The sequence below is a fragment of the Tamandua tetradactyla genome, chromosome 17, assembly GCF_023851605.1.
Source record: "Tamandua tetradactyla isolate mTamTet1 chromosome 17, mTamTet1.pri, whole genome shotgun sequence".
Lineage (NCBI taxonomy): Eukaryota > Metazoa > Chordata > Mammalia > Pilosa > Myrmecophagidae > Tamandua > Tamandua tetradactyla.
This window is the reverse complement of record NC_135343.1, coordinates 66,367,741-66,378,059: the sequence shown is the minus strand read 5'-3', so window position 1 is coordinate 66,378,059 and position 10,319 is coordinate 66,367,741.

Sequence of the window (10,319 nt, the reverse complement as noted above, 5' to 3'; positions counted from 1 at the left end):
CTGATCTCAATTTTCCAGCCTCCAATATTGTTAGAGGGCTTATTTTTGTTATTGTAAATCATCAGGAGTCTTCTAATTTATTAAAGCAGCCACAGAAATGTAATTTAATCATTAAAACTTAGTGACTAATGGAGAATCAAAGGCATTTTTTGATTGAGACATGAAAATGCTACTAATGGCAATAATCAAGTATTTTCTATGTATTGGGTGCTGCCCAAAGTATTTTATGTGTGGTGATACATTTTGCCTCAAAAAATCCTACAAAATACCAGCAAATTTATATCCATTGTACATCTGAAAGACCTTTCCACAGAGAAGATAAATAATTTATTGAAGGACACATGGGAAGGAGATTTCAGGTATGTAAAAAAACCGGGTACCTAATGGAAGAAAGTCTGTGGGGAATTTGCAAACGTTGATAATTAGGGTTAGATAATTGGGGAATGGCCCTTAATAGGAAAAAAATGACTGAGAGTAATCACTTTTTATCTTTCAATTTTTTGTTTCAAAGAACATAGGAATGAGAAAATGCATTGGGATAAGACCAAACAACTGTAGCAGGCAGCGCCTGCTTGCCCAAGTCATTTCCACTCACAGCAGGCAGGTCCCTGTTTACTCAGACTATGCACACTTTGAGATGTCTCACTTGCCCTGGGAATGTCTGAAACTGCACGTAAAGGATGAGACAAATTCCTGTAGAGCTGCTTCCCCTTCTGTACATCAGCATGTAGCTTGATGTGCTGCCAACACCTTTTGGGGGCTCAGACTCTCAGAGGCTACTTGGGTGAGCCCTATGGCCATAGACAAATAAAACCTCCTTCCTGAAACTTCCGAACCTTGGTTTAATCTATTTCCACATAATGTTTCTGGAGGCTTGCAGCCTTGTTCCCAGTTGTGCACAACACAACTACAATCAGAAAACCGTCAGGTGAAAGGCCTGGCTGAAACTGAGGTTCATGTAGGTAAGGCAGGAGACAGGCAGACAAGATCACTGGTGGAAATTTTGAACCTGAGAAGATCTGTCTTCTTATCTTGATAGTGGATTTGGAGGATAATACCAGGGAGGGGAGATAAAAGATGAGGAATTGAAGGAGATGGAGAGGGAGTTAACATAGGTAGGTTTAAGTCAGGAAGGCACAAGTAATTGGTAGTTGATACAACAGGTTAGAAAACTCTCTGACCTTGCATGGCAGAGGGCAGAGTGACAGCTTTGCTATTTCATTCATGAGCATCTATCTCTATGTCACAGGCAGTTTCTTGTGATCCACAAATCTCCTGAAAGTATAACAAGGGTACATTGAAAAGAGATGATAGGTAAATGTCCAACCTATCTAAAGGTGTCATCACTATAATCTCTGGAATATGCGCACATGTTACCTTACATGGCAAAAGGAACTTTGAAGATGTGAGTGACCTTGAACTGAGGAGATGTCAGAGACTTCTCACACCTCCAAAAATAAGGGAACCTGAATATGAAACACATGAGGAACTACAGAATCACAGACTGTAAGTAAGTCCCATTAGACTTCAGATTTTCAAATTTCCACATTTTATTTAAGAAAATTATAAAAATGTGAAAATATTTGTAAAGAAAAGAAACTAAATGACAGTATTGCACTCTTAAAGAACCTCTCTCCAAAAACATACAGAGCCAAGCCTTTTCCTTTGTTCATTATCTGAATCATTCCTTATATGTGAACCCATGTCAACAGACTTTTTAAAGATATGACTTTTAGTTAACGCATGGAGAACTGAATCAATTTGGGTTTTAATCGGGATACTGGAGTTGTTTATAAACTGAATGAAATTCAGATGTAGGGGAAAAGCCAGAGAGCAGCAAGACATTGGAAGACAACAGAACCCAGCAGAGACAGAAGGGGTGGCTGTGTGCATTCGCCTGTGAGGGGGGATTCAAAAGCCAAGCGTTGCTGGCAAGCAGCACAGGGATACCAGATCCTTTGTGGAGAAAGCAGCACCTTGCTGATGCCTTGATTCTGGGCTTGCTTATCTCCAAAGTGTAGGCAAATGGTATTTCCTTATCACAAGAATCCCAGGGTCTGCCTCCTTCTAGACTGGTGGGCTGCAGTGGTCTGGGGGAGACATGGAGACACCTACCTTCAGTAAAAGAGGGAGGGAGGGAACAGTCCTGACACACACATTGGCCTCTAAATAAAATAAGATGGCAGGGACCCACAGCCCTAGACCCTTGTGGACAGGCACTCCCAGCACTGTGGGACAATTTTATCCCCACATATGATAAAAAAAACAGAGGGTCAGAGAGCAGAAAACATAATGTACCTATGCAGGGCTGTGTGGGACAGGTGACCAAAGAGCACCATCTCCTTATAAGGCTGGGGAAGTGCAGTCTGAGAAGCTGCTTTCCTGTCCCTTTCTCTATGGCATTTTGGAAGGGGACTACACTCCATTCACGGGAGCATGGCACTGGTTAGGCTGCAAAATACAGCAAAAGGAAACCTTCAACATGAGCCTAATCAAAAACCAAATCTTATGCAAGAGGGGTGTATTAGTTAGGGTTCTCTAGAGAAACAGAACCAACAGGGAACACTTGCAAATATAAAATTTATGAAAGTGTCTCACGTGACCGTAGGAACGCAGAGTCCAAAATCCACAGGGCAGGCTGCGAAGCTGATGACTCCAATGGATGGCCTGGACGAACTCCACAGGAGAGGCTCACCAGCCAAAGCAGGAATGGAACCTGTCTCCTCTGAGTCCTCCTTAAAAGGCTTCCCATGATTGGATTTAGCATCACTAATTACAGAAGACACTCCCCTTTGGCTGATTACAAATGGAATCAGCTGTGGATGTAGCTGACGTGATCATGACCTAATCCTATGAAATGTCCTCATTGCAACAGACAGGCCAGCGCTTGCCCAATCAGATGAACAGGTACCACAACTTGGCCAAGTTGACACCTGTCCCTAACCATGACAAGGGGGAAGCCGACTTTCAAGGTAATCTTGTCAAGATAATTAGATGTCCAGAAATCATAAACAATTACAAGGCACATTAACAAACAAGAAGATATGGCAACTCATATGATAAAATTAAAAAGTTAAAGGAAATAAAGAATTTAGAACATCTAATCAAATATGTTCATGCAAAACTCTTAATTTCTGAAAGCCATTAAAGAGATAAAGGATATCAAAAAGATACAAGAAGATCATAAAGAAGAATTCTAAAGAATACACAATAATAGCAGTTTTATAGAAATGAAAGGTACTGTAGAAGAATTTAAGAATATTCTAGAAGCACAACAGCAGTTTTGAAGAGCCACAAGAAAGGATTAGTGAACTAGAGGACATAGCATCTTAAACATGCAAAAGAATCACTGGACACAAATATGGAAATATTTGAGCTGGATCTCAGGGAAATGGTTGACAGAACAAAGCATACAAATACTTGAATTATAGGTGTCCCAGAGGGAGGAGAGACAGGCAAAGGGCCAGCAAGGATATTTCCAACATGATGGCTAAATACTTCCCACCCATGTAAAAGACAAAAACATGCAAATCAAAGTCACCTAATTCTTTCAGTTTGCTAAAGCTCTTGGAGCACAGGATACTAGAAATGGATTGACACTTTGCAAGGGGATTTATTACATTACAAACCTGCAGTTCTAAAGCCAAAACAATGTCCAGTTCAAGGCAGCCAAACAAAGACACCCTGATTCTGAAGAAAATTGGATGGTATCTGTATTTCTGTCACATGGGAAGTCACACGGTGATGTCTGCTGGCTCTTCTTTTCATGAGCTCCTATGTGTCCTTGCTTGTGTCTCCTTGGACATTTCTGCATCTGAGATTTCTCCAAAATGTCTTGATTTTATCCTCTCTTAAAGGACTCCAGTAAAGTTTATTAACAACAGCCTTGAATTGGGTGGGTCCTATCTCCATTGAACAACTTAAACAAAACCTTACCACCAAGAATAATGGATTAGAAGACCACATCTTTACTGGGGATACATAACAGATTCAAGCCAGTGCAGCAACATACTCCAAAATAGAATAAATCTGCATCACTCCTGCACAAATACTAAGCAGATATAAAAATGCCAAAGAGAAGAGAATCCTGAAAGCAGCAATAGAAAAGTGATTCATTACATATAAGAGAAACCATATATCTAAATGCTGACATTTCATCAGAAATCATTGAGAGAAGAAGTCAGTGGTACATTTATATGTTTACATTAGTGAAAGAGAAAATTTGTCAACCATCATTAAACAAAGTGATCCTTAAAAAGCAGGGGAAAGCTTAAAATAGTCACGTATAAACAGAAGCTGAGAGAGTTTGTCAATAATATCTTGTCCTTCAAAAATAATAAAGGGAATTCTTCCAGCAGAAAACACAAGCAGGAGATAGAGTCTCAGTGTAGTGTATAGAAATGATGATTTTCATCAAGAGCAGGAGGGGAACTCCTTGAAAGAGAGCAATGGACTGGGTGAGACCAAGGCAAATTTAACATAAATTAATTGGCTCTTGCTCTGAAGAGATATAGAGGATACACAGAAGGAGTAGCTCTGGAACTATCAGTTTTAGGCCATCCAGGCAATACTCATGGGCCTGCCTATGGCTGTGGCTGACAAACACCCCAAGGCCTGAAGATGGCACGTGTTGAGACAGGAGACTATGTTGACTGTCCTGTCCGAGCTGTGACTTCCAGAATTTCTCCAAGGCTTTCATAATATCTGTGCTGGTTTGAAAGGATGTATGTCTTCTAGAAAAGCCATGTTTTTTTCAAAATCCTATTTTGTAAAGGCAGAATAATCCCTGTTCAGTCTTGTGTGTTTGAAACTATAATTAGAACATTTCCCTGGACATGTGATATAATCAAGTGTGGTTGTTAAGTTGAATTAACTGGAGATGTGTCTCCACCCATTTGGATGGGTCTTGATTAGTTTACTGGCATCCTATAAAAGGGAATGACATGAGAGAAAGCCAGGCAATTCAGAGAGAGAGCAGAGAAAGCTGCAGCACCATGAAGCAGAGAGGCCACCAGCCAGTGCTTTGGAGATGAAGAAGGAAATGCCTCCCGGGAAGCTTCATGAAACAGGAAGCCAGGAGAGAACCTAGCATATGATGCTGTGTTCACCATGTGCCCTTCCAGCTTAGAAAGGAGCCCTGATCATGTTCACCATGTGCCTTCTCACTTGAGAGAGGACCCCTCAACTTCACTGGCCTTCTTGAACCAAAGTATCTTTTCCTGGATGTCTTAGATTGGACATTTCTATTGACTTGTTATAATTGGGATATTTTCTCAGCCTTAGAACTGTAAATAAGCAACTTATTAAATTCCCCTTTTTAAAAGCCATTCTATTTCTGGTATATTGCATTCCAGCAGTTAGCAAACTAGACCAACATCCCTGAGTAAGGGGAACATTTATCTGGACAGAGCCCATATGGAAGGGAATATTCCTGCTGAGGTAACAGGGCACCCCATGAACAAAGGTCCACTAAGATCTGAGATCTTTCTGTTGCTGCTGTCTGCACTGTGGTCACTCACCTCCCCTACCCTGTGGGTTTAAAGTTTCCTATCCTTTATGCTCAGTGGCCAAGGATCTCATGGGAAAATGCTAGTGACTTGAGCACCTTGTATCAGCTTCACCTTAGACCTGTAAAGGAGTTTCCACCCTACTGAAGAAAGGTGAGACACCCAGGCTGTGGGGCTGGGCTTGGTTGAGCACCAAATCCTGTCAGCATGGTGGAGAGCTGCTCTCAAGAGCATGGGGTCTGGGAGCCTTGCAGAGCAGTTCAGCCACTTGGAGGGTGACACCTCTGAGCCCTACCTGCTCTGATCTTAAGTAGGATACCTTGGAGAGAAAGACAGCAGAATCTGTGACAGGACAGAGGGACCAGAAATGTTTTTCTTAATGACCTAGAAGATTAGCAAAACCTGGAGTGCAAGAAACAAATTTTGCAACCATAAATATTACCAGACTAGAAATTAAAAGCATTCTCAAGGGATTTGTTCAGAAGGAGTGAGAAGCAGCAGCTGGCTGGCAACCTGCATTTGTGCCTCAACACCCAATGAACTTTCACATTACTTTCAAAACACACTTAGAGAGCTGACTTTTTCCATCAGAACAATGAATGTTAAAGACAATAAAGTGTTATCTTCAAAGAGGGGAAGAAAATATTTTCATGTCAAGAATTCTAAACATAAGAATATACTGCAAGAAAGTGAAATCACTGCCCTCCCTCTACCTGGGTCATGGTATCCAGGGGTGAAATTCTCCCTGGCAGTGTGGGAGATGACTCCCAGGGATGAGTCTGACCTGGAACAGTGGGATCAACATTCTATCCAGACCAAAAGGGGGGAACGAACTGTAACTAATAAAGTATTAGTGGCAGAGAGTATTCAAATAGAGTTGAGAGGCTACTCTGAAGGTTACTGTTTTGCAAACTTCAGCTGAACAATTGCTTCCTACCACAACTTGCCAAACCCTAACCAAAACCATTCCAGCCAATCCTAAAGAACGCTTAGGGCAACATATAAGATTCTACAAAGATTTCATACACTTTAGTAACATTCTAGAAAGGTACAACCTCTATATGGGTCACTGGACCAGATAAGCCCTGAAATTTAAAGGCTGCAGATCCTCCAGAACATAAGCTACTTCCCTCTCACTGCCCCCTATTAGTGACAGATCCTTCAAATGTGAAAAAGTTAGAAAGGTCATAACCCAAATACCCCTTAAGAGGAAGACATAAAGATCGAAGTTGATGCTGGAGTTATACAGAGAAGAAAGGATTTAACAAATGTATATGATTGCTGAATCATTAAATTGATATGTTTTTTTTCTGTATCTTAGAGAAGTTAGAAATAAAATCCCAAAATTGTGGAATTGTGAGCCCTGCCAAACTCTGAAATTGGTTCTACAACTAATTGTGATGCTGTGCTTTGAAATATATTGCTTTTTTGTGTATATGTTATTTTACACAAAAAAGAAAAAAACATGTATTGTGATATTTATTCCATCTAGCCTCCTACATACTGGAGCAGCTAGATGAAAAATCTGAGAGGATCACATAGTAGCCCATGACAAAACCTGAATCTGTCCTGTAAATATGTGTTGAAGAGTGCTTTGAAAACTACTGCCTTTTTCTTTCTTTGTTGTGTATATATGGTATATTATACCACAAAAAATTTAATATATATATATATACTGTAAGAATAACAGCTATCTGAGGAGATTTCTTGACAAACAAAAAGTGAAAGTATGCATTACTATCAGAAACTTTCCAGAGAAATTCTAAAGGATCCTTAAGTTGATCAAAATTATTCATGGGGGAATTTTGTAAAACAAAGACCAGTAGAAAGTCATGATAGTGATTAATAAAAATGCATATTAATTGCATAAGCAGTAATAGTGATATTTAGTGAAAGGTAAAGGTAAATCAATGTACTTAAAATAACTGGCAAAATTGTTTAAGTCAGTATGGGAACTGAAGAGAATTTAAGTGATCTAAGGATATTGCTTTAGCCATGAGGACAGTGGAACATTGCATTAGTTTGTTAAGTGCTGACAGAATGAATTATACCAGAAATAGAATGGCTCTTAAAGAAGCAATTCATTAAGTTGCAAGTTTACATGCTAAGACTATAAAAAATATCCATGCCAAGGTATCATGAGAAAGATACCTTGACTCAAGAATGGCTGCTGGGTCCAGCACACCTGGTTTGGTTCTGGCTGATGTCTGTGGGTCCTCTGACTTCTCATTTAAAACAGCCTCCCTGGAAAGGTTGAAAGTAAAAGAAATAAAAATGACATATATATGTGCAAAATTGCAACATTAACAAAAAATAATAAAACTGTTTATGGCAGTTATAATAACATCCAAAATTCATATGCCTTAAAGCAAAAATTGTCACTACGTAAAGCACTTCATGATGACATCTGTTTCAGCTCACCAAGAAGATCTAACAATACTGAATTTTACCCATCTAATAAACAAACCTCAAAATATAGAGAGCAAAAAATGAGTAATTATAAACAGAAAAAGCAAAAATGTACAATGGGAAAGGCAGTATCACTAATCCCTAGTTTCAGCTTTATTAAACACACAGGAAAATTGTATAAAAATAAGAAAATCTGAAGAACCAGCAAAAAGAAATATCAAAACATTAACAGATTGACACATTCACTTCAATCACACCTGGAACCACATTTAAAAAATGCTCATAGGTAGAGAAAGCAAACACATATGAGCATGTTTCAGAACACTGGACACTTTCAAAACAGATTTTCTTATTTTCAGGCAACTAAGCTACAGATCACTAATAAAACATGGTTTTAAAATATCCATATATCTTTAAAATAGTAATTTCTTATTTATGTTCCACATCTGACAAACACAAGTAAGCTCCTACCAGACAGAATGTTCCATAGATAAAATAAACTCACCACAAAATTCAAAATAATAGAAGCACTGGATCTTAACAAAGCCTGGTAAATCCTGGAAGAGAGTCAACAGTTTAGAAAAGGGAAGTTTAATATAAAGAATTGTTAAACTATGACAGAGATGCAACTTTGAGATGTAAGAGAACTTCACATGGCATCTGAGCAGAGAACGCATCCCTGAGAGAAATACAGGGAAGTGGGGTCCCTTCCCAAGATTGACTTTTAGACCTTGTTGGAGAAGTTGTCATTTCCATCCTCTGTATAGCATGGAAGTTTGCTGGATTGCATAGACCAGAGCTGTCTGCAGTCTCTGGGCAACAGGAAGGAATCCTCCAGGCATGGGAGGGGCACAGGAGAGACACAGGTAGGGGCAGAGTGTAGGTGTGCAGAGGGAGTGGGGACACAGGTGCATGCAACAGGCCTAGAGCCCACAGTGGCCTGATCAGAAGGACCCTCAAAGCCATGGAATGTACAGTGTGTGAAGAAAACTATTTTAAAAAGAGTTGATTGGATAAATTTTGGTGGATTCACACAGTGAAATTCTATTCAGCAATGAAAGTGAATAAATTGCAGATGCATACAACAGAAGAGATGTTCTATAAACATTGAATGAAAAAACTAGCAACAAAACAATGTGCATTGGGGGAAGATTTCATTTATATAAAACTCCATAACAAGCCAAACTATATGGTTTTGTGATGTGCATGTGGAATTTCAAAGTTTGATTCAAGTTAGTGATTATTATGAGATTCAGAAAAATCAAAAAAGAAGAGTTATGTTTGGTAAGGGAGGAGTGGATTTCAGTAGGATGTTGGGCAGAAATATGCCAGGTCATGGTGAGATCTTGGTGACTGCTAGGTTGTTGTTAATCAAAAATGTGTAGATGTGTGTGTTTTATGCAATTTTCTTTAACATACTTTAAAATAAAATTGTAAATATTCAATATATAATCATAGATATAATTTCATAGATTTATTGACACATATGAAAAATAATATCATCAAAGCACCCAACAGTGTATTTGACAGTCTTTTTTCAATTAAAATTTGTTGACTAAATTAAAAAATAAAAATAAACTGAATGTAGAAAAGCTTTAATTCTATCAATAATCATGTTAGTTGATAGAAGTTATATCTTGTTCTAATTTATTTATACTGTCAATTCAAACTTCTCTTCTGTGAGAAATTTATAAATTCTTCATTCCTGTGTGTCTCTATGGCACTTCTCACTCAGTATCTCTGACACTTATCTCATGAGCTTTGCACCTCCACACAAGCCAACCCCACCCAATGCGACCCAAGGGAAGGGGCAACACACATCCTATTGTCTACACCAGAATCAGTGGAGTCATCCTCAGCAATACTCTTTACTGCAGCACTCATAGCCAGCTCCTGTCAATTTTACAACTACATATTCCCCAATGCATTCACTTCTTCCTGTCTCCACTACCATGGCTTTAGATCAATCCACCGACATCTCTCTCCTGGATTCTTGAAATAACTTCCTAACTGGTCTTATTACTTCTATTCTTGACATTTTTTATAATAAGTTAACTTCACTAAAACCAGAGTGTTCTTTTTAAAAGGCATATTTCTCATGCCATCTGGCTGCTTAAAGACCTATGTTAAGCATGGCATTTTCTGTAAATATGCCTATGTTTAAACAAACTAATGTACCCATTGTTGGTCATTCTAAGTGTATTGTTTGTTTTCATAAATAAAAAAATGAAATTAAAAATAAAAATAAATAATAAAAAGCCCTGTGAAACCTGGGGTGCAATTGTAGTTCAATGGTAGAATTCTCGCTTGCTGTGTGGCAGGCCCGGATTTGATACCCAACCCATGCACTCTCCAAAAAAAAAAAAAAAAAAAGCAAACAAAAAATCAACAAATCATGCTGCA